Raw genomic sequence first — 21,593 nt, forward strand, 5'->3', positions numbered from 1 at the left:
ACACAGCAAGGAACTAAGAAGTACCCAGAGCTAGGGCATGGCTTTGAAACGTGCAGAGTGAAGATGGGAGCAGGGAGGGTGACCAAGGCTGGCTGGACTGGGCTCATGAACAAAGTGGAGACCCCAAGAGGGATCCACCAAAGGGAGAAGAATGCCAGGTGTATGTGTGTGTGTGTGTGTGTGTGCGTGTGTGTGTGTGTGTGTGTGTGTGTTGGGGGGTCGGGGGGTGAGGGGACATCCCAGAGTAAGAAGGCCATAAAGATAGTTGAATGTTCTAGGGCCAAGAGGCCCCAGATACTGAGGGAAGTTCAAGGATGAGACACAGATGCATGGACAGGACAAGAGCCAGGAGAGGAATGATGGGGAGAATCTGTAGTGAATTACACCTACCATGACTGCTATATGCCCCGCTTAGTAACCTCAGTGCTAGCCCTCCCCACCCCACCTTGCATACTGTCTTCTCCCTTTATATTCATCCTCTGATCCACTCTCTGTGAGGCTGATGAAAGGTTGCTAAGACTTTGAGTTCAAATCTTGGTTCTGCCACTTGTTGTGTCTAACTTTTTATAATTCACTTCACACTTTCCAGGCCTCAATTTCCTCATCTGTAAAATGAGAAGTTTGGACTAGATTATCACCAAGGTCCATCCTAGGTCTATGTCTATGATCTAGACTCCTTTTTCTCACATCCCTTTCATTTTTAGATCTCTCTGAAACTTAGCTTTTTCTTGAAGACAGCACTCATGTACCCTGTCCCAGACTGCTTGCTCCTTCTCTCACACTTCCTGTTAGAAGAGGACCGGCATTTTCCTTGCTCCTGTTAAGACTCCCCCCCCCCCCTCACCCCCTTTGCCACCACTCCTCAGCAACTACCCCTTTCACTTTTGAGTTCACTCATCCTATGTAGATCATTGCTGCAGCCTCCTTGGCACTGCTAGGTCTTCCACTCTCTTTCTTCCTCAGTGAGTTTGGTGTATTACGCCCCTATGGGGTCATGGCCACAACTGGACTTGACTATTCAAAGGCTGAAGTGCTCAGGCGCAGCTATCTACCACTCTTAGAATTCCAGGGTTTTAGTCCCAGCACTCAAGAACCTCCCCTTCCCCCTCTCCTCACAATGTGCTTCCTACTCACTATCAGTCATATTGATGAGCTTTTGGGTAGAGATATTATACTAAAATGGAATAGTAAGATCAGCAGTTACAAAAGAATTCCTCCCTGTTTCCTGCAGCTTCCATCATTTCCTCCTAGTTCTGCCTTTTGGGGTCAAGCAGAGCAAATCTAATCTTTAAATCCCATGAAAAGTCTGTGGCAGTCATGTTCCTTCCCCATGAATAAATAAAATCTCCTTTTCTCTGAGGGAAACATCTCTACACTTGGATATAAAAATGAAAATAGTGGAATATTTAGGTGGTCACTAGCTCTATCTGTCCCTTTTCTGGAGCCCTGCATATCTGGTCTTCCATGCCCCGAAAGTCTGGAACATGTTATCCCAGAGATAGGATAGGAAAGTCTGGAACACGTTATCCCCACAGTAGGTCCCACAGGACCTACACAAAGAGTGGGCACAAACTCAAAAGTACAAAGTTAGGGAGGCACATCATGGAAGCCTTTTCCTTTTTTGAGGAATCCTCATGAAGTTCCCTTCAGGTTGCAGCTCCCTGATGGGCTCTGAGGGTCCAGGACTCTGCTCTTATCCACAAGGAGTCATGCTCACTGACCCCTCTGGTGACTACTGATCCCAGCTGGATTTTTTTTGTTTCTAACTGATTCAGTCTCTCTGATCCCATCCGGATTCACTGTGTTATATTGACCCAATCTCTCCTCTGCCATGGTATAATATTAATGAGAGTTAAAGATCTTCCTCATGCATTAATGGGCCTGCCCATTAAGGGAAGTTTGATTAGGGGAGGCACATACATTTTGTTAATTTTCTAATGAGGTACTGACTCTCAAGGGTTGTGACGCCCTCTGGTTCTGAAAAAATGTATAAATACTCTGAGGTGAGATTTTACTTTGGGGCTTACTCATTAGAAGTATTTGTTTGGCCAGATAAGATTCTGGGCAGCCACTAAGGAGCACCCCGGCTTTGAAAACCCAGATGTGGGTGCTTCTCTCTCTGGTAACTATGTATGTATGTATGTATGTATGTATGTATGTATGTATGCATGTATGTAATGGTCAGACAGCTGGATCTGTTTGTTGATCTGCAATGTATGTATTGTTTACAGTCAGACAGCTGGAAGGCCTGTCTATTGATTATTATTTCTTTGTATTTTCTCTGAAGTTCAGGGTACTTTTTCCCCTGAACTAAGTGAATGATATATGTGCTTGATTAAAGTGATTATTGACCCCTCAAAAGTTTCTTTCCTTTTAGAAAAGCAGATCTAAGAATAGCAGGCCCTCCTGTGTATGCCAGGGTCCTTGATGTTACACATAGTCAATGGGGAGGGGAAGACAGGGAGAGAGAAAAACTCTATGCTCCCCCTTCCCCAAGAGTGATTCCCTATCAAGGGCTTAGATCCAACTCTGGAACAGGAATCATCTGAACAGGAATTCTAATACTAAACAAGTTCAGAGCCTCACTTAATTCACCACTGGACTGATGGCTACTTTTTAAAAAAATAATTTTTTACTTTAAAAAATATTATATTATATATATTTATTTATGCATATTGAGTGCCAAGTTGTCTGCCTCCCTCTCTTTCAACTCCACATTAGAGAAGGCCCACAATTGATATAAATACATATATGGAACCAGAGAATACATACTTCCGTATATCAGTTCTTTCGCTGAGGGTGGACAGCATTCTCTTTCAAAAGTCCTTTGTGGTTGATTTGTATATTCGTATTACTCAGGATAGCTTAGTCATTCAGAGTTACTCTTCAAATAATATTGCTGTTACTGTATACAACATTCTCTTCATTTCACTCTGCAGTATTTCATGTAAGTCTTTCCATTTATTTTCTGAAATTAACTTGCTCATCATTTCTCACAGCACAGAAGTATTCCAACACAATCTTATATGACTTATTCAGTCATTCTTCAGCTGATGAGCATTCCCTCAGCTTTTAGTTCCTTGCTGCCACAAGGAAGAGCTGCTATAAATATTTTAGAATATATGCTTTTTTTTCCTTTTTCCCTCATCACTTTGGGAAACAGATCTAATAGTGAGTGATACTGCTGAGTTATAAGGTATATAGAGTATTATAACTCTTTGGGAATAATTACAGACTGCTCTCCAAAATGATTGGATCAGTTCACAGTTCCACCAACAATGCATTAGTATCCCAATTTTTCCACATCACCTCAAACATTTGTCATTTTCCCCTTCTATCATTTTAGCCAATTTGATAGGTATAAGATGGTACCTCAAAATATTTTTTAATTTGCATTTCTCTAATTAATAGTGACAGGGAATTTTTCAAATGTCTATATATAGCACTGATTTCTTCTTCCAAAAACTGCCTGTTCATATTCTTTGACCATTTATCCTTTGGGGAATGACTCATATTTCTTCTAAATTTGATTCAATTCTCTATATATTTGTGGTATGAGGCCTTTATCTGAGAAACCATAAAATTTTCTTCCCATTTTCTGCTTTCTTTCTTGGGTTACTTTGGTTTTATTTGTACAAAACCTTTTTAATTTAATGTAATCAAAATTATCCATTTTATATCCTACAATGCCCATTATCTCATTTATTCATAAATTCTTCTCCAATATATAAATATGATAGGTAATATGTTCCATGCACTTCTAATTTACTTATATCTCCATTTATGTCTAGATCATGTATCCATTTTGACCTTATCTTGGTAAATGATATAAGATACTGTCTATATTTAGTTTCTGCCAGGCTGCTTTCCAGTTTTCCCAGCATTTTTTTTTTTTAACAAATAGTGAGTTCTTATCCCAGAAGCTTAGATTTTACGTTTATCAATACAAGGTTACTATAATAATTTACTACTATGTATGATATACCTACTCTATTCTACTGATCCACTCTTCTATTTCTTAGCCAGTACCAGACAGCTTTGATAATTACCACTGTACCAAACAGTTTAAGATCTATTACTGCTTGACCGCCTTCCTTCCTATTTTTTTCCACTGATTCCTCTGATATCCTTGACTTTTTGTCTTCCAAATGAATTTCGTTACTATTTTTTTCTAGGTCAATAATTTTTTGGTAGTTTAATTAAAATGGCACTGAATATTAGTTTAGGTATACCATTTTTATTATATTGGCTCAGCCCATTCATGAACAATTCATATTTCTTCAATTATTTAAATCTGACTTTATTTGTATAAAAAAGTGTTTTATAGTTATGTTCATAGAATTCCAGGATTCATCTTGGCACGTATATTTCCAGGTATTTTATATTGTGCATGTTAATTTTTGAGGAAATATCTCTTCTTGCAGGGCCTTGTTGGTGATATATAGACATGCTAATGATTTATGTGGGTTATTTTATGTCCTGCTAGTTTGCTAAAATTATTGTTTCAACTAATTTTTTATGGTAACATCTGCAAAAAGAGGTAGTTTTATTTTCTCATTGCCCATTCTGATTTCTTAAATTTCTTTTTCTTCTCCTGTTGCTAGGATTTCTAATACAATACTGAATGACATAAGTAATAATGGGCATCCTTGTTTCACTTCCAATCTTATTGGAAAGGTTTCTAGCTTATACTCATTACGGATAATGCTTGATGATGATTTTAGGTAAATGGTTCTTATCATTTTAAAGAAAAATCCAATTATACCCATGCTTTCAAGTGTTTTTAATAGGAATGAGAGCTATATTTTGTCAAAAAGCTTTTTCTGCATCTACTGATATAATTATATAATTTTTCTTGCTTTTATTATTGATATAATCAATTATGTTACTAGTTTTCCTCATATTAAACCAGCCCTACATTCTTGGAATAAATCCTACTTTGTCACAATGTCTAATCTTTGTGATATATTGCTTTAGTCTCCCAGCTAATATTTTATTTAGGATTTTTGCCTTAATATTCATGAGTGAAATTGTTCAATGCTTTTCTTTCTATTTTTTCTCTTCATGGTTTAGATATCAGCACCATGTTTGTTTCATGAAAGGAGTTTGGTACTACTCCTTCTTTGCAATTACTCCAAATTATTTAATATTGAAATTAGTGAATTTTGAGTGTTGTAACTCACTTGTAAATCCATTTGGTCCTGTAGTTTTTTTTTTTAGCAAGTTCATTTAGCCTATTTAATTTCTTTTTCTAAAATTGGTTTATTTAGATGTTCTGTTTCCTCTTCCATTAATCTAGGCAGTTTATTTTTTTGTAAATATTCTTCCATTTCACTTAACCTGTTATTGGCATATAACTGGACAAAATAACTCCTAATAATTGCTTTAATTTCATCTTTATTAGTGATATTTTCACCCTCTTCATTTTTGATAGTGGTGATTTGGTTTTCTTCTCTCTTTTTAAAAAATCATATTAACCAGTGGTTTATCTGCTATATTGATTTTTTCACAAAACCAACTCCAAGTTTTATTTATTACTTCAAAGGTTTTCTTATATTCAATTTTAATTATCTCACTTTTTAATTTCAGGATTTCTAATCTGGTGTTTAATTGGGGATTTTTAATTTGTTGTTTTTCATTTTTTAAAAAATTGCATACCCAATTCATTGATCTGCTCTTTTTATGTTTTATTAATGTAAGCATTTAGAGATACACATTTCCTCTGATTACTGTTTTTGCTGCATCCCATAAGTTTTGTTATATTGTCTCATTATCATTCTGTTTAATACAATTATTTATTGTTTCTATGACATGTTCTTTGACCCTCCCAGGTTATTTATTCTCCAGTTAGTTCTTAATCTGTGTTTCTATGATCTTTTATTAAATGTAGTCTTACTGCATTAGTATCTATAAGTGATGCATTTAATATTTCTGCTTATCTGCATTTGATTATAAGGTTTTTATGCCCTAATATATAGTCAACTTTTGTAAAGGTGCCACATATTTCTGAGAAAAAGGGACATTCTTTTCTGCTCTCATTCAGTTCTTTCCAGATGTCTGTCATATCTAGCTTCTATCCATCTCCTTGACTTCTTTCTTATTTTTTGGACAGAATTATCTCTTTCTGAGAGAGGAAGGTTGAAGTCCTCCATTATTACAGTTTTGCTATTTCTACCTATAACTTCTTTACCTTTTCATTTGTAAATTTGAATGCTATAGCATTTGGTACATATGTTTAGTGCTGATATTACTTCATTGTCTATAGTATCTTTTAACAAAAGGTAGTTTCCCTGTTTATGTCTTTAAATGAAATCTATTTTAGCGTTAACTTTGAGATCATGGTTGCTACTCCTGCTTTTTTTTGCATTAGCTAAAGCATAACAAATTCTACTAGATCCCTTTATTTTTGCTCTGTGTGTTTCTAATTTTTGAATGTGTTTTTGTAAACAATATATTGTCATGTTCTGTTCATTTCCATTTTATGGGTGAATTCATCCCATTACATTCAAAATTATAATTTTTACTTGCGTATTTCCCTCCATCCTATTTTCCCCCATCATTTATCCTTCTCTCTCCTTTTTTCCTATCCCTTCTTAAAAGTCTAATTTATTTCTGACTACTGCCTTCCGAATCTACACACCCTTCTAAGAATCCCTCCCTTCTCCTATCTCCTTGTCCTCCTACTTCTCTATAAGTTAAGACTTTTATACCCAACTAGATGTACTCTATCTTTAGACCAGTTCCAAGGAGAATAAGGTTCCTGGGCTGCCCATCCTCCACCCCATTCTCCCTTCCATTGTAAAAGTTCTTCTATCCACACCTCTTTTGTATGAGATAATTCACTCCATTTTACCTCTTCCTATCCAATTTTTTTAGGATCACCTCAACTCAACCCCAAGTCCTCTTATGCTCTAACATACTAACAACATTCTTAAGAGTTACAAATATCATTTCCCAATAAGTAGTGTGACAATTAAGTCCCTTATGATAAGTATTTTATGTTTACTTTCTTATATTTCTCCTGATTTTTGTAAGTCAAATTTTCTGTTTGGTTCTGGTCTTTTCCTCAAGAATGCCTTAGAGTCCTTTAACTCATTAAAAATTCATTTTTCCCTTGCAGGATTACACTCCACTTTGCTGAGTAGGGTATTCTTGGTTACAAACCTAGCTCCTCTGTTCTTAGGAATATTATACTCCATGCCCTTCGATCTTAATGCAGAAGCTGCTAAATTTTATGTTATCCTGAGTTGTAGCTCCACAATATTTGAACTGTTTCTTTCTAGTTCCTTATGTGTTTTGTTTGTTTATTTGTTTTGGGGAGGGGGTTAAGTGACTTGCAGAGGGTCACATGGCTAGTAAGTGTCTGAGGCTGGATTTGAACTCAGGGCCTTCTGACTCCAGGGATGGAGTCACTACTTAGCTTCCCCTTTTTAGTTGCCTGTAATATTTTCTCCTTGACCTGGGAGCTTTGAAACTTATATACAATGTCCCTGTGAGTTTTCATTTTTGGATCTCTTCCAGGTGATAACGGATCTTTATCAATTTTTATTTTACCCTCCAGTTCTAAAACTTCAAGACAATTAGCCTTCAAAATTTAAGTATAGCCTCTAGACTCTTTTTTTATCATAACTTCTAGGTAGTTCAATAATTCTTATATTATCTCTCCTCAATATGTTTTCCAGGTCAGTTGTTTTTCCAATCAGATATTTCATGTTCTTGTCTATTTTTTTCAATCTCTTGGTTTTGTTTTATTATTTCTTGATGTCTTATTAAGTCATTAGCATCCCCTTACTCAATTCTAATTTTTAAGGAGTTATTTTCTTCAGGAAGTTTTTGGATCTCTTTTTCCAATTGGTTGACTTTCTTTTTATAATTTTCTTGAATTACTCATTTCTTTTCCCAAATTTTTCCTCTACCTCTCTTTTTGATTTTTAAAGTCCTTTTTTAGCTCTTCTAAGCATTCTTTTAAGGCTTGTGAACATCTTTCACTTTTATTTGAAGCTTTACAAGTAGTTGTTTTGATTTTTCTTCTGAGTTTGAACCCTAACTTCTCTATTACCACAGTAACTATGGTCAGGTTCTTTTTCTATTGTTTACTAATTCTGAAAAATTCCTATGCCTTGGCTGTTAGGATCAGGCTCTGCTCCCAGGGTGTGGAGGATAATGTCTCAAGTTTCAGCTTTTTTGAACTGTTGTTTTCAGAGTTCTAATTTGAAGTCTTTGACTTTTTGCTTCTGCCAAGTGCTATGATCCAATGCCAAGTATGGTCACTGCTCTTCTGCTTTATGTCTTAGTTTATGAATGACTTTGTCTACTTATTCCACTCTGCCCCTTCACCTCCAAACCAGGGCCCCCAGTGCAGTGGCCAACAGGTCTTCCACAGCCACAAATGTCAGTTTGCCTCTGTGCCTTAGAACCAAAATCAGGGACTCCACTGACCTGTGAGTAACTACAACTAGGAGGGCCTGCTATTCTGTGATGGCACTCATTTACATGTGCTCAATCCTCCTCACCAGCAGCCTCATTCTGGGACCAATCTGGTCAATGAACCTGGACCCTATGTCTAGTGGCAGCAGACAGCCCTGCAATCTTCTAATCAACTGTCTGACCCCCATAACCTCTGTGGGACAAAAGTTCCTGAAGACTCAGTTGTCAATACAGCTGCCTCCAGGGTTTGCTGCTTATTGACCTGCTGATATCTCTACTTCTACTCTCTGCCAGATCACTATTCCATAGGTCAGACCTTTCCTAATGTCCTCCAAAGTTGTCTTAGGCTGGACAACTGCTTTACCCTGACTTTTAATTATTTCTGCAGCTCTAAAATTCACTTTGTGTAATTGTTTTAAGTTATTGCGGGGAGGGAAAAAAGAGGGAAGATTTGAGAAAGTCAGGTAATTTTCTGCCTTATTCTGACACCTTTCCACAACTTTCTCTGCCTGACAGCTAGAAACATACCCAAATCTTTCAGCAAATAACAACATGTTTCCTGTGTGGCATCATCTACCTCCATCTAAAATTCATTCAAAGAACTACAATCCTTTCAAACTGATTATGAACTTATTCAAATCAAGGTTACACTTGATTAATTGGTTGACAAATTCAATTTAGGTGGCTGAGCTTTCTATGATTTCATTAACTGAGGTGGGGATGGACTCTCCTGACCTTACATCAGTATCTGGTTCCCAGTCTTCTCAATCCCAATATCTGCCTCCTTTGAACTACCTGACCTCCCAGTTGCTCCAGCTCCTGAAATATATCTCTGTTACCTCAATCATAGAGAAGAATGGTCATATCTATTGTATGTTAAATGCTGCCCCCAACACATACATCAAATTAAAAATTAAAATTAAATGACTAAAATTATTAGGTACAGCTGCTTGCTCAGCTAGCATAGCCTTTGAGAACTAAGGGTCACTTTCACACCATGATGAAGCATCAGCAGAAGACTCTAGTGGAGGGACAGGAAAGCAACCTTTACCACAACAGACCACTTCTTTCAGGTCTTTCACTTTCCCTCCTTTAAGATAGGATAAATTCTGGAAGTTCAATGATACCTTAAACTGGACTGACAAAAAAAATGAATGAAATGGCTAAGTAGCTGTCTGAGAGAATAAAGACGGGTAAAGCAGAACTACTAGAGGGAAGTAACAATGGAGACATTTAAAGAAGAACTCTGACTTCTTGTACACAAAGGAAAGACAGACTGAGTAACCACCATTTGGCTGTGTTAGGTTATAATACTATAACTAAACCACTGTGATCGTCCAAAAAATCTTTGTGCAGGGGGACCTCTTTGAAATCCAGAAGGCCATATGAAACAGGCTGTGTATCTACATCTGCCCCCTCTTCTTTCTAGCTGTTACTCCTGCCTTACTTAACTGCTGGAACCGCTTTTTATCTGAATTTTTCCAGTCTGGAAACTTTCATGTGATGGAGACTGGACAATGAATGGGAGGAGTTTGTGCAGTGTTCTCACCTGTCACATATCAACATGAAATCTGCTTCTAAAAAAATTCTCCCACTAATAGAGAAGGCCTGCATTCAACTGAGAGAAAGTTCAGATGCTTCAGATGTTTGGAAGAATGAGCCCAGAGTTGTTTATGTGCTACATTTAGGTCCCTAATTCATGCATCTTGGTTTCCTATCTATAACATTAGAGGTGAGAAAACAACAGACGGACCTTCTAATGACCTCATCCCTCACTATAAAATACATAGTACTCATCTGCATTTCTAATCTGCCTTCATGTAGGCAATGATCTACCTGCCACGTGAATCAACCAGTCTCTTCCTCCTGCCATGGGCAGTAAAGTCAACTCAAGCAAGACATGGATCTCTCCAATGAGTCATGAATGTATCTTGCCACTCTGCAGAGTAAGCTGTATCTTTGTCTCTTTAATGACTGTAATCAGATGCATCTCTGTCTTCTCTTCTTTCTATTCCCCTCAATGTGACATTCGTCTTTATGTTTCCCTTCTGCGAATTAGAACTTGTGGAATAAAAGCCTACTGCTTTTAGCTGGGGCTGTTAGGAGACAGTGGAGAGAGTGCTGAGCTTGGAGTCAGGAGACTCATCTTCTTGCATTCAAATCTGACCTCCGACACTTATTACCCTGGGCAGGTCATTTTTAACCCTGTTTGCTTCAGTTTCCTCAGCTATAAAATGAGCTGGAGAAGGAAATGGCAAACTGCTCCACTATCTTTACCAAGAAAACCTCAAATAGGGTCATGAAATGTTGAACACAACTGAAAAACTACTGAACAACAGCCGTTTTTTAGCATTACTAGCTAGTTTGCCTCTTCTTTGGAAACCTCTATGTACCCAAAGCAACAGAAATGGACTAGGACAACCACTGTTAGAATCATTAGAATGAGATGTTCTATCCCATCTGTCCATTGTTGATACAAGATAACTGCAGAACTGAGCTGGAAGTCTAGAGACCTGTGACTAGTACCATCTCTGCCACTAGCAAGCCGCAGGATCTTGGTTGGGCAAGTCAATTACTGTCTCTCAACCTTAGTTTTCCCATCAGTAAAATAAGGAAAGTGGACTAGAATACTTTAGATCCCTTCCAGCTCAAATAATTTATGAATACATTCAATTCTGATTTAACCACAAAGAAATGGCACAAAATAACAAGGCACTCAGCAGTACTGAAGTGGAATACTAATACTGGAGAGATAGTGTGTAATTGAGGGGAGGGTTAGAGAGGGAAGAGAGAGGTTAGTGGAAATTACATATTTGGAATCAGAAGGTATGGGTTCAAATTCTGACTTTGCCACTTACTATTCTGCCACTATACTATGACCATAGGTAAGTCTCAGACTCAACTTTCTCATCTTTAAAATAAGTGTAGGTCAGATGCATCTATGGCCCCTTTTGGTTCTAAAATCCTCTAAGTTCTGATAGCCTTTATGGGTCTAAATCTAACAACACACAACTGTCCCAAAGAAAAGAGCTACTAAAGTTATGCCCATGCAATTTCCAAATGAAAGCACAGGGGAAATATTTATCCTCTTTGTTATCCTATTTAAGGAATAACCTAACACTTTAATAGTAACTCAAACTATCTTAAAGCACCTTTCATTCCTCACAATTTTCCAATGCTCTAGTGTTTCAAAACTAGTTGTGTGCAGCTGTCTAATTGGCAACTTCAAAGCCCTTCACATAAAGATAGAGTTTAGGCATTCTATCAATATTAGGTGAATATTCCCTTAAAAATTACTTGATATTCTTGGGCTTTAAATATCTCCATCTGTTTGTTGGATGGGGTGATTGAGTAAATCAATTAAGTCCCCCCATCCTACTTAAAATAAGTGATACAATGCCTGACCATTCATACCTTAATGAAATAAAAACAAGTCTCATTCAATGTCATAGATTTTATTTTCAATCAATTAATCATTCACTCTTTGGAACTGGAGTGATGTTACACAAGAATTAGTTTGAATTGGAAACTTGGTTGTATCCTAGGTCATTTTCAAGGTCATTGAAATGATTCCCAAACGCAACCTTCCAATAAAAAAGGAGAAAGATGTGTAAAATCAGTAACAAAAGAAAAATCATTCCGAAATGACTCCATGTTTTAACCTTGCTTGATTTTGGAGAGAGAGGTTCAGAAGAAGATAGCAGTCCTCAAATTCTAATGCAATCTCTTTAGCACTAATCCTATTTCCTCACAATTCAAACTGGAAGCTTTCAATTTTTTGCCATGGCACTGGAAGACTTTCCAACTTTCACAGACACACAACAATAAGATTAACATAAAGGTTCTGCAGACCTTTGGTTTAGTAGGCAGCCTAATACTTCTTTTCCATTCTTTCTTTTGGTGCCTCCTATACTGAGCTAGTTCTGGCAATCTGTGTGTCATCCTCATCCTCTATGTGTTGTTGTTCAGTCATTTCAATTATATCTGACTTTATAGGACCCCATTTGGGGTTTTCTTGGCAAAGATACTGGAGAGGTTTGCCACTTCCATCTCCAGGTCATTTTACAGATGAGGAAACTGAGGCAAACAGGGTTAAGTGACTTGCTCAGGTCACACAGCTAGTAGATGTCTGAGGCTGCATTTGAAGTCAGGTTTTCCTGACTCCAGGCCTGGAGCTCTATTCACTGCACCACCTAGCTATCTTTTCATTTCTGTGTACATCCCTGAAAAGTATACTCCCAAGGTAAGTGAACTTATCCACAGCATTCAAAATTTCTCCATTTGCTGTGACCAATGGCTCAACATACGGATGGTACAGGGCTGACTGGTGGAGATATTGTTTTCTTAATGTTATCAGGCCAAAATTAGCACAAGCAGCAGAACAATCAGTACCATATTGCATTTCAGCCTCAGAGGCTGCCTTGAGTACACAATTGTCTGGGAACAAAAAGTCATGCACCAGCTCTCCCTTCCACTTTACTCTTGGCTTGTAGCCTCTTCAAGTAAAATAATTTACCATCAGGGCAGGTAGCCTATCTTGAGGCCATTTTTGTTCTCCTTGATGGCATCTGACAATATCAAAGAAGCCATTAAAAGGCATGGGAGCAAGCACACAACCCTGCTCTATTTCATTGGCTATTGGGAATGTACAAGAGCATCATCCATTATCCAGAACCCATGCAAGCATGCTGTTAAGGAACTGGCATCTGATACTGATGAACTTCTCTAGGCAATCAGATTTCAACATCATTATATAGGCAGTAAGAGGCAGAAATGACATGTCCTTGGTTACACAGCCAGCTGATAGAGTGTTGGAGATAGAATTTAAGTCTAGGTCTTTCTACTCCAGGTCTTGAACATATCTATCTATTCTGTCATACTCCTTCTATATCATTGATATTATTATTATCATTCTAACAGGAAAAAATGGCCTTGGTTACACCAACAGTTGTTACCAAAGCTAAAAATAGTACAAATTATATTGTCTTCTAGATAATTTCACATTCTTACCACCATTTTTCCTACATAACATGAACCATTTGAAGGAGATCTGCACCAGCTTCATTCCATAAGACCAAACTAATCAATATATGACCCATATAGATCAAGTAACTTCATGCTTCCTTGGGGCTAAAAAATTTATAAAATAAAATAGTATGTTACATTGGTAGACTACATATTGACTTGTTTATGGCATGAAATTATGTAATTTTGAATACTGTATGTACAGTAGTTTACTGTTTTATATATGACAATAATTAGCCAAGAAAAAAAATGAACACATATGCACAATGCTGAGTTGGAAGAATGAGTTAGAATGAGAATTCCAAATGCTATATTCTATATATGATATAAAGCTTCCAAAAGTTGCCTCCCTACATTTCAAATAGCACATGCAAACATACACACATATACACACTGAATATACAAGTATAAAATTCAACAATTTTTTTATTTAACAAGTATCTATAAAGTTTGTATGTGAGGTCCTATGCAGAATTTCTTCACAAAAACTCTGTATGTTAGGTACTACAAGCAAAATTATTCCTCTTTTTCATATGTGGAAGCAAAAGCATAGAAAGCATGACTTTTTGTTCCCAGACGATTGTGTACTCAAGAAATTTTCTGGCTAGTAAATACTGAAACCTTGATTCAAACCCATCTAAGTACAGTGGGTATGACCAGGAAGAGTTAGCCAAATTAACAAGGTAAAAAAATGAGGCCTTTCATAGACCTTGAGTGATGATTGATCTGACCCTGAAGATATCTCCCTATATAAAGTATGGACAGATATCTATTAACATCACCTTTGGGATGACTGGGATATCTGGCAAGTTATGTAAAATATACCTGTCCTGGGTACTTGTTGGCCTATTGATACCACAGTAGGAATAACTGGTTTAGTCATGGCTGTTGAATATCTGAGCTTACCCTTGGATTTGGCCTTTAAAGGAAACCACTGAAACCTGACAGAGACCAGAAAATAGGAACTGGATGACTTGAGAAAATTGAGTGCAGACAAAGAAAAGAGCTGAGAAAGGGGCCATACATAAAATACAGACCAGAGTATCTGAGGAGAAAGGAGGGCAGTTTATCTACAGTAGCCCTCCCTAGGAAGCTGCTGTGCCTCAGAAGTGGAAGCCATAGACAAACAGCTATGTAATCTCTATGGCCCCAGAGATGGCAGCTATGGAGGGGCAATGACGAAGCAGTGAAACAGGTGTTAGAATAGAGGAACCAACCCCTCAGCAGAGGAGTTCCTGAACCTCACTTCCTGAAGAGAATAATCTATTCAGGTTCCTAAATCAAGACCCTACATGAGTATAGGAGCAACCAGGTGACCCTGAAATTGGGAGAACAGCAAAGGACATAGCTGAGAGAAATTATTTTTAATAACCAATAATTTTGGGAGATCTAGAGTTCTCCCCTTCTAAAGACCTGATTTTAAACATTCAGTCTCTTTGAAGGATGTTGCTGAGAATGAGAGTGGATGAAGACCCCACTCTGATAGGGTAGCTATTGTGTTCTACTCAGGGTTGGGTGGGGTGTACATTCCTTGAACAGACTGCCCAAGGCTGGGGGTGGTCTAGGTCTAGAGATAGTTTCTTGCAGGGTGACATGATGTCACTCTCAGTCCCTCATTTTACTATAGCCCACCTCCTACTGTGTTAACCAATCAGAGTTTACTGCCACTCTCTTCCAAAAGAACATATAAACTCTGAGCACACCGCCATGATTGTCTTAGGTCTAAGAGAGATGGCCAAATGATCATCCTTTCATTAATAACATGCTGGCCTTGTTAATAAAATTATTAAATTACCCAGAAATTATGTCTTTTGAACCTTTTCAATCTTCACATAGCCATAACGTGGAGAAACAAGTCTAGACCACGGCTTCTATCACTACTATGAGGTGTATGAACCGTGAAATTTAAGAAAAAAAGCCATTAACTCTCTAGCAAGCTTGTTTTCCTTCTAGGGGAACCTCAAACACAAGAGTTGCTATGCCTTGCTATAAAACTTGAGAGCTACATAGGTCCCTGGGGAAAGTGAAGCAGACTGAAGAGGGAGGTAAAATAGCACTGACAGTTTAGAGGATTAGATGCCTGTTGTGGAGGATGTCATAAAGGCTTTCCTATATTCATATGGGTATAATGATAATAACTGACATTTATACAGCACTTTAAGGTTTGTAAAGTGCTTTACAAATATCTCATTTTATCTTTATAACAACTCTGGGAGACAGTTGCTTTTATTATCTTCCTTTTACAGAAGAAGGAACTGAGGCAAACAGAAATTAAGCAATGTACTTAGAACCATACATTTAGTAAATTATGAGAATGGATTTGAATTAAGGTCTTCTTGATGTCAGGTCAAGAGTTCTGTTCACTGTACCACCTAGCTACCTATGTGTAATAAATAGAGAACTAGTTTCAAAGCCAAGAAGACTTGGATTCAAGTTCCTTCTCTGGGGTCTTTTACCTTTTATGTTGAAATCTAGAAATGAGCCAGATTCTTAAGTTCCCAGAAGTCCCTCCAAGATTGAACCTGGTCTATGTAAAATTGGAGCCTATGTTTTGGAATACAAGTTATGTGAGTCCCGTGAATTTTCAACTCTACCACCTATCTTTGTAAGATAAATAAGATATAATCCCTGCCCTTAAGAAACTTGTAATCCAAAATATACTATGTGTACCATTTCAGGATGAATCAAGTAAGATCCAAGAGGATTAACTTTCACTTGATGATAAATAGGAGACAAGAGACATCAATTTTAGTACTTTCTCTAATGCTACTGATCAATAATATCACAATTATTAATACTGTTATGGTTGATGATGTTATTATTGTCATTGTCAAAATGTTTTAGTACGGTGGTGGTCATCCAAAACCTGGTATATAACCTAAATTCTTTGATGATGAATGAGAAAATAATTTATGTATTACCTTAAGAAAAAATAAGATCCCCAAAAATCTAAGTATTTTAATGACCTTCTACTAAGTTCTATTTCAATGACATACTAAGCAGGTAACTGACCCCAGATTCTTAAAGGCTTGGTCAAGCAGAGTACTAGCTCTGGCATGTCCTACCAACTTGGAAAGGTCTGAGGAGCAGCTTAGCTAAGTGTAGAAAGGTTCATCACCAGAAGATTGGCAAAAAAGGATGCGGTTTTTGGCCACAGCAACTTATAGAGGCCGTTTACAGTCATATCTCATTTTATGATATTTTACAGATACCACATTTTTCTTTCACATATTGAAAGTTTGTGGCAACCCTGTCTATCAGTGTCATTTTTTCCTACTGCATGTGCTCATATCATGTCTCTGTCACATTTTGGTAATGCTTGCAGTATTTCAAACTTTATCATTATTACTGTATCTGTTGTGGTGACCTGTGATCAATGATCTTTGATACCACTATTATAATTGTTTTTGGGGTGCCACAAGCCATGCCCATGTAAGACAGAAAACTTAATCGATAAATGTGGTGTGTGTTCTGACTGTTCCACCCACCAGCCATTTCCTGTCTTTCTCCCTCTCCTCATGCCTACCTAGTCCATGAGACACAATAATACTGAAGAATATTACATTAACTTAGTTGATAAAGTAGTGACAGGATTTGAGAGGATTGACTCAAAAGTTCTACTGTGGGTAAAACAACATCACATGCTACAGAAAAATATTTTGTGAAAAGAAGAGTCAATGGATGCAGCAAACTTCATTGTCATCTTATTTTAAGAAATTAACCACCACCACCCTAACTTTTAGCAACCACTACCCTGATCAATCAGCAGCCATCAACACTGAGGCAAGACCCTCTGTCAGCAAAAAGATTACAACTGACTGAAAGTTCAACTGATGGTTAGCACTTTTTAGCAACAAAGTTTTTTAAATTAAGGTGTGTACATTATGGGTTATTTTAAACATGCTACTATTACACACTTAATAGACTACAGTATAGTATAAATATAACTTTTTATATGCCAAAAAATTCATGTGATTAGCTTTATTGCAATGGTCTGGGACTAAACCTATAATATCTCTGAGATATTCATGTAAGAAGGTATGAAAGATTGTAGTTCTTGTTAATGAGAAAAATACCTCCTCAGTTATATAAACAGAAACTAAAAGCACTGATCTGACATATGTACATGACGTGACTTACGGAGATGTGAGTGTGAATTTGGCTACTCTTCAGTGCCAGTGTATGGCTTTTGTGATGTGAATTTGGGTTGTCATTTAAATCCCTCTTTACTGCTCTCTCTTAGAATTATACAATCATACTTTATATTCATAACTAATATTAAATTGTTTGCCTTCCCAAGGAGAGGGGAGTGATGGAAGGAAGAGGATCTGTAACTCAAAATTTTTTTAAGTGATTGTTAAATTTTTTTTACTTGTTATTGGGAAATATTTAACAAAATAAACTTAATTTTTAAAAAGAATCATACAGTCATAGATTTAAAGCTGTAAAAGACCTGAAAGTCCATCTAGTCTAAATTCCTCATGCTACATATAAGAATACTAAGACTCTCAGAGAGGGTAGGTGACTTATTGCCCATGAAAAAAGCATCAGAGGTAGAATTTGAACCTAGGTTCTCTGACTACAATCAGGGCTCTGTTTTTCTTTAACATTTTTACTTAAAAGTTTTGAGTTCTAAATTCTATCCATCCTTCCTTCCCTCTTCTATCCCCGCTCCCTGAGATGGTAAGCAATCAAGATATAGGTTATACACGTACAATTACGTAAAGCATTTCCATATTAGTTATTTTGCACAAGAAGACTCAAATAAAAGAAAAAAGAAATAAGAGAAAGAAAGCAGAAAAATAGCCTGCTTCAGGGCTCTTTCTATGATACCACATTCCCTTTTAAAATCAGCTCAAGGGCCACCTTCTACATCAGATCTTTGCAGATTCTCCCTAGCAGTGTTTCCCTCTAACCCGCAAATAACCTTGTATTTATGTTGGATGCATTTATATTTGTACATGTTGTCTCTTATGATAGAATGTAAGTTTTTTGAGAACAGGAATTGTTTCAGTTTTTATCTTTATATCTGAGACCTGTAGTAGGTGTTGAAAAAATACTTTAAGTGATTGGATTGATTCATTTTAAACTCTCTGGTTCTGAATTACATGACAATACCTATGAGCTATAATCTTACTAGCTAAAAGGCAAAGGGTTAAACAAATGATCTCTTCAGAGTTCTTCTAGCTTTAAAATCAGTAATTCTATTCAATTATCATAGCATATACAGGATGTACTCTGCAATTTTATCACCTTGGTGTGGTTCTGAGAAAAAAAGTTTTAATTCTGATATCTCGAAGTATATTACTTTATAGTTCCTGAATGTTGACCTTCCAATATAATTGACAAAGATCATGTGAACCTAGTATTTTTTCCTCTCTTTTAGTTTTCCTTGAAAACGGGATTTGGAACATTCCTCCATGTGGTTAGCTCCATCTATGTCCACCTAAAATGATGCTGACATTGGGCCAAACTCCCCTTCCTTCTGTCATTTTCCCTTCATATCTTTACCCCAGAAATGCATCAGTGTCTGTATGCTGCTTTCTTGGTGCATGTAATCCCCAAGGACCATGTCTTACCCTCTAAGGTTTCTGCTTCTGATCTAATACCCTGACTGTCTAACCAATCCTTCATCTGAGTGCTAGGATGCTTCCTAAAAACTACATGGTGCCATCATAATTCAAACATTTGTTTAAATTAGTCTTTGATAATTTTTAATATTAATGACTTTTAGCTAAGGCAATAAAGTTATTGTTAAAAATGGATAGTTCTTCTAATTGGCTGTGACATTTATTTGGTTTACTTCATTAAGCTGATGTTATCACTTTTCTAAGTAGCATCCTGTCTTGCATTTTAATTTGGCGGATAAAAATCTCTCATTTCATTCTTGCATAAAGACTTCTTACAAAAAGAAAACCCCTATTATCTCTTTGAGCATGGACCTCTCACAACTGTCTTAAATCAACTCAAGATCCTAATGGATCTTAAATACTAAAGAAGCAAAATATGTGTGTAAATATATGTCCCATTAACCTTTAGGTGACAACCATAGGGTGGTTATGTGATACAGCTGATATCGTTGACCCTTTAATAAAATATTTTATTTAAAAATTTGATTTTAGGATCCCTGTGATAGAAATTGGGCTAGTGTAACTGATATCACTAACCCAAAGTATGCTTGTGCTTTAATGAGGTCAGTAAAAAAAACCAAACAAACAGATGTATAAAGCTATATTCTTCCTTTAGAGGTAACATAGTAGAATTGCTAGTGGGCTGTCTTTGGAGACAAGGAAACTCCAGTTCAAATTTTGCCTACCAAACCTTTTGCTGAGCCCAGGCAGCTCAATAAGACTATAACTTACAGAACAATTGCCAGGCAGAATTAGTAGAGGGAGTCACACACACACACACACACACACACACACACACACACACACACACACACACTTCTTAGGGATGAATGTATGAATCCTTTTTTTTGGAAAAATTTGTGCATTGTTTCTGATGGGCAAATTATACCAAAACATTTTGCTAAAAGTAGTAAGAATTAAAAGGGAAAGCTAGGCGGCACAGTGGATAGAGTGCCAGTGTTGGAGTCAGGGAGACCTGGGTTCAAATGTGACCTCAGATACTTACTAGCTGTGTGACTGTGGGCAAGTCCCTCAACCCTATCTGCCTCAGTTTCTTCATCTGTAAAATGAGCCAGAGAAGGAGATGGCAAACCACTCCAGTAGCTTTGCCAAAAATACCCCAAATGAAGTCACATAGAATCAGGCACAACTGAAATGACTCAACAGAAGCAAAAGTAATAATTCGCATGAATATCAACAACAGTAATAATGTGTTAATCACTTAAGAACTGCCCTTCTGAGTCAAATCTACAGCTTCTTAATATTTTATTTTTCCCAACTGCTAAGCAGATATAAAGTGAAGACAAGTCTCCTATCACTCATTAAAACAGATTTTAAAATAATATGCTCCAAAATATCTTGGAGTTTTTTACATACCTTTCTGATGAGCAGGGCAATCTTCAGCTATGGCTATTGGATTACAAACGTCAATAGCCTGACTTGAACCAAAGGTGCAATCCATCGGCATAGAAAGATCAGTTTCTCTTGCCAGATAAAAGGAGATAAAAAGCTTTGAGGATCTTCCTTAGATTCCGTGTGTTGTTAGCTGCCTATTGTCACACAGAGACTTCTACTGGTTCTTATTCTCCCATATTGCAGCGTGTGGGAAGAATTTCTACATCTACTGTAGCAAATAAAATACAGGAGTGACAGGAGCTTTTTGCCCATCATTTGAACTCAGTATTTCACTGAGAGAAGTACCATTTCTGGCCATACTGAGGAAGAGAGAAAGCCAAGCCAAGAGAAACTTAGGCCAGTTCAGAAATAGGAAGTAAATAGTTTCAATACAATAGTTAGAGTTACAGTGACAACCTTTAGAAAACAGGAAGAGGTAAAAACAGAAAAAATGAAGTAGCTTTTTGAGACCTTTTCTACCATTGTGATTATTCATCTAACAACCCATAAACAGAAGCAGCTGCTTGGAAATGTAGGTGTTTGACATATTGCAAGGGAGATAATCTTGTTCAGTAAAAACTCAATATCATGGTGAGAATTATCTAGCCCAGTTCCCAAAGGCCCTCCTGCAAAATTTGGAGTAAATGAGCAAGGAAGCAGAAATGCCTCGACTGTCATTATAATCCCTTATGGGTAGGGGACTGTCTAAATTTTCACCAAGAACCTCTCAGACTTTGGAAGGAAAGAGTAAAGAGGAGGCTGGAGTTACCCTCTAATGTTACTTAAAAAATAAAAAAATCAACTACTATATAAGGCTGGAGGTGGGTGAGGAAAAATCTCTAAATTATAATACTTGCTGGAGGCTCATCTACTGAACTGGATGGTCCTCACTCTGTGCTTATATAAGCAAGTTCCCAGGAAAGAACTGTTCTATCAAGTACTTTCCATTCATGAGAATCAGAGGTCCAAGGCTTGTAGTCCTGCTCTAAAACTTCCTTTTTCTGTTATCTACCATATGTGTGTCAAACTTCAGGCTAGTCCCTACCCTATAATGAGCTTCTTGCTTTTCCTTGTGTTGACCTCATCCTAGTGTTTACCCTCTATTGGGTATATCAC

At 37.1% G+C, this 21,593-nt stretch overlaps 1 protein-coding gene across 1 annotated transcript in view; it reads right to left on the reverse strand.

The window, feature by feature from the left end:
* The window catches only part of ZNF831 (zinc finger protein 831), a 78,892-nt gene extending 58,062 nt beyond the window's left edge, over positions 1 to 20,830 (reverse strand). Inside the window, exon 1 of the mRNA XM_072633413.1 lies at positions 20,460 to 20,830. The gene's annotated coding sequence lies outside the window, so the exon portion shown is untranslated. The remainder of the gene's footprint in view (positions 1 to 20,459) is intronic.
* Between the last annotated feature and the right edge of the window lie 763 nt (positions 20,831 to 21,593).

Source organism: Notamacropus eugenii, chromosome 1 (genome assembly GCF_028372415.1).
Source record: "Notamacropus eugenii isolate mMacEug1 chromosome 1, mMacEug1.pri_v2, whole genome shotgun sequence".
Classification (NCBI taxonomy): domain Eukaryota; kingdom Metazoa; phylum Chordata; class Mammalia; order Diprotodontia; family Macropodidae; genus Notamacropus; species Notamacropus eugenii.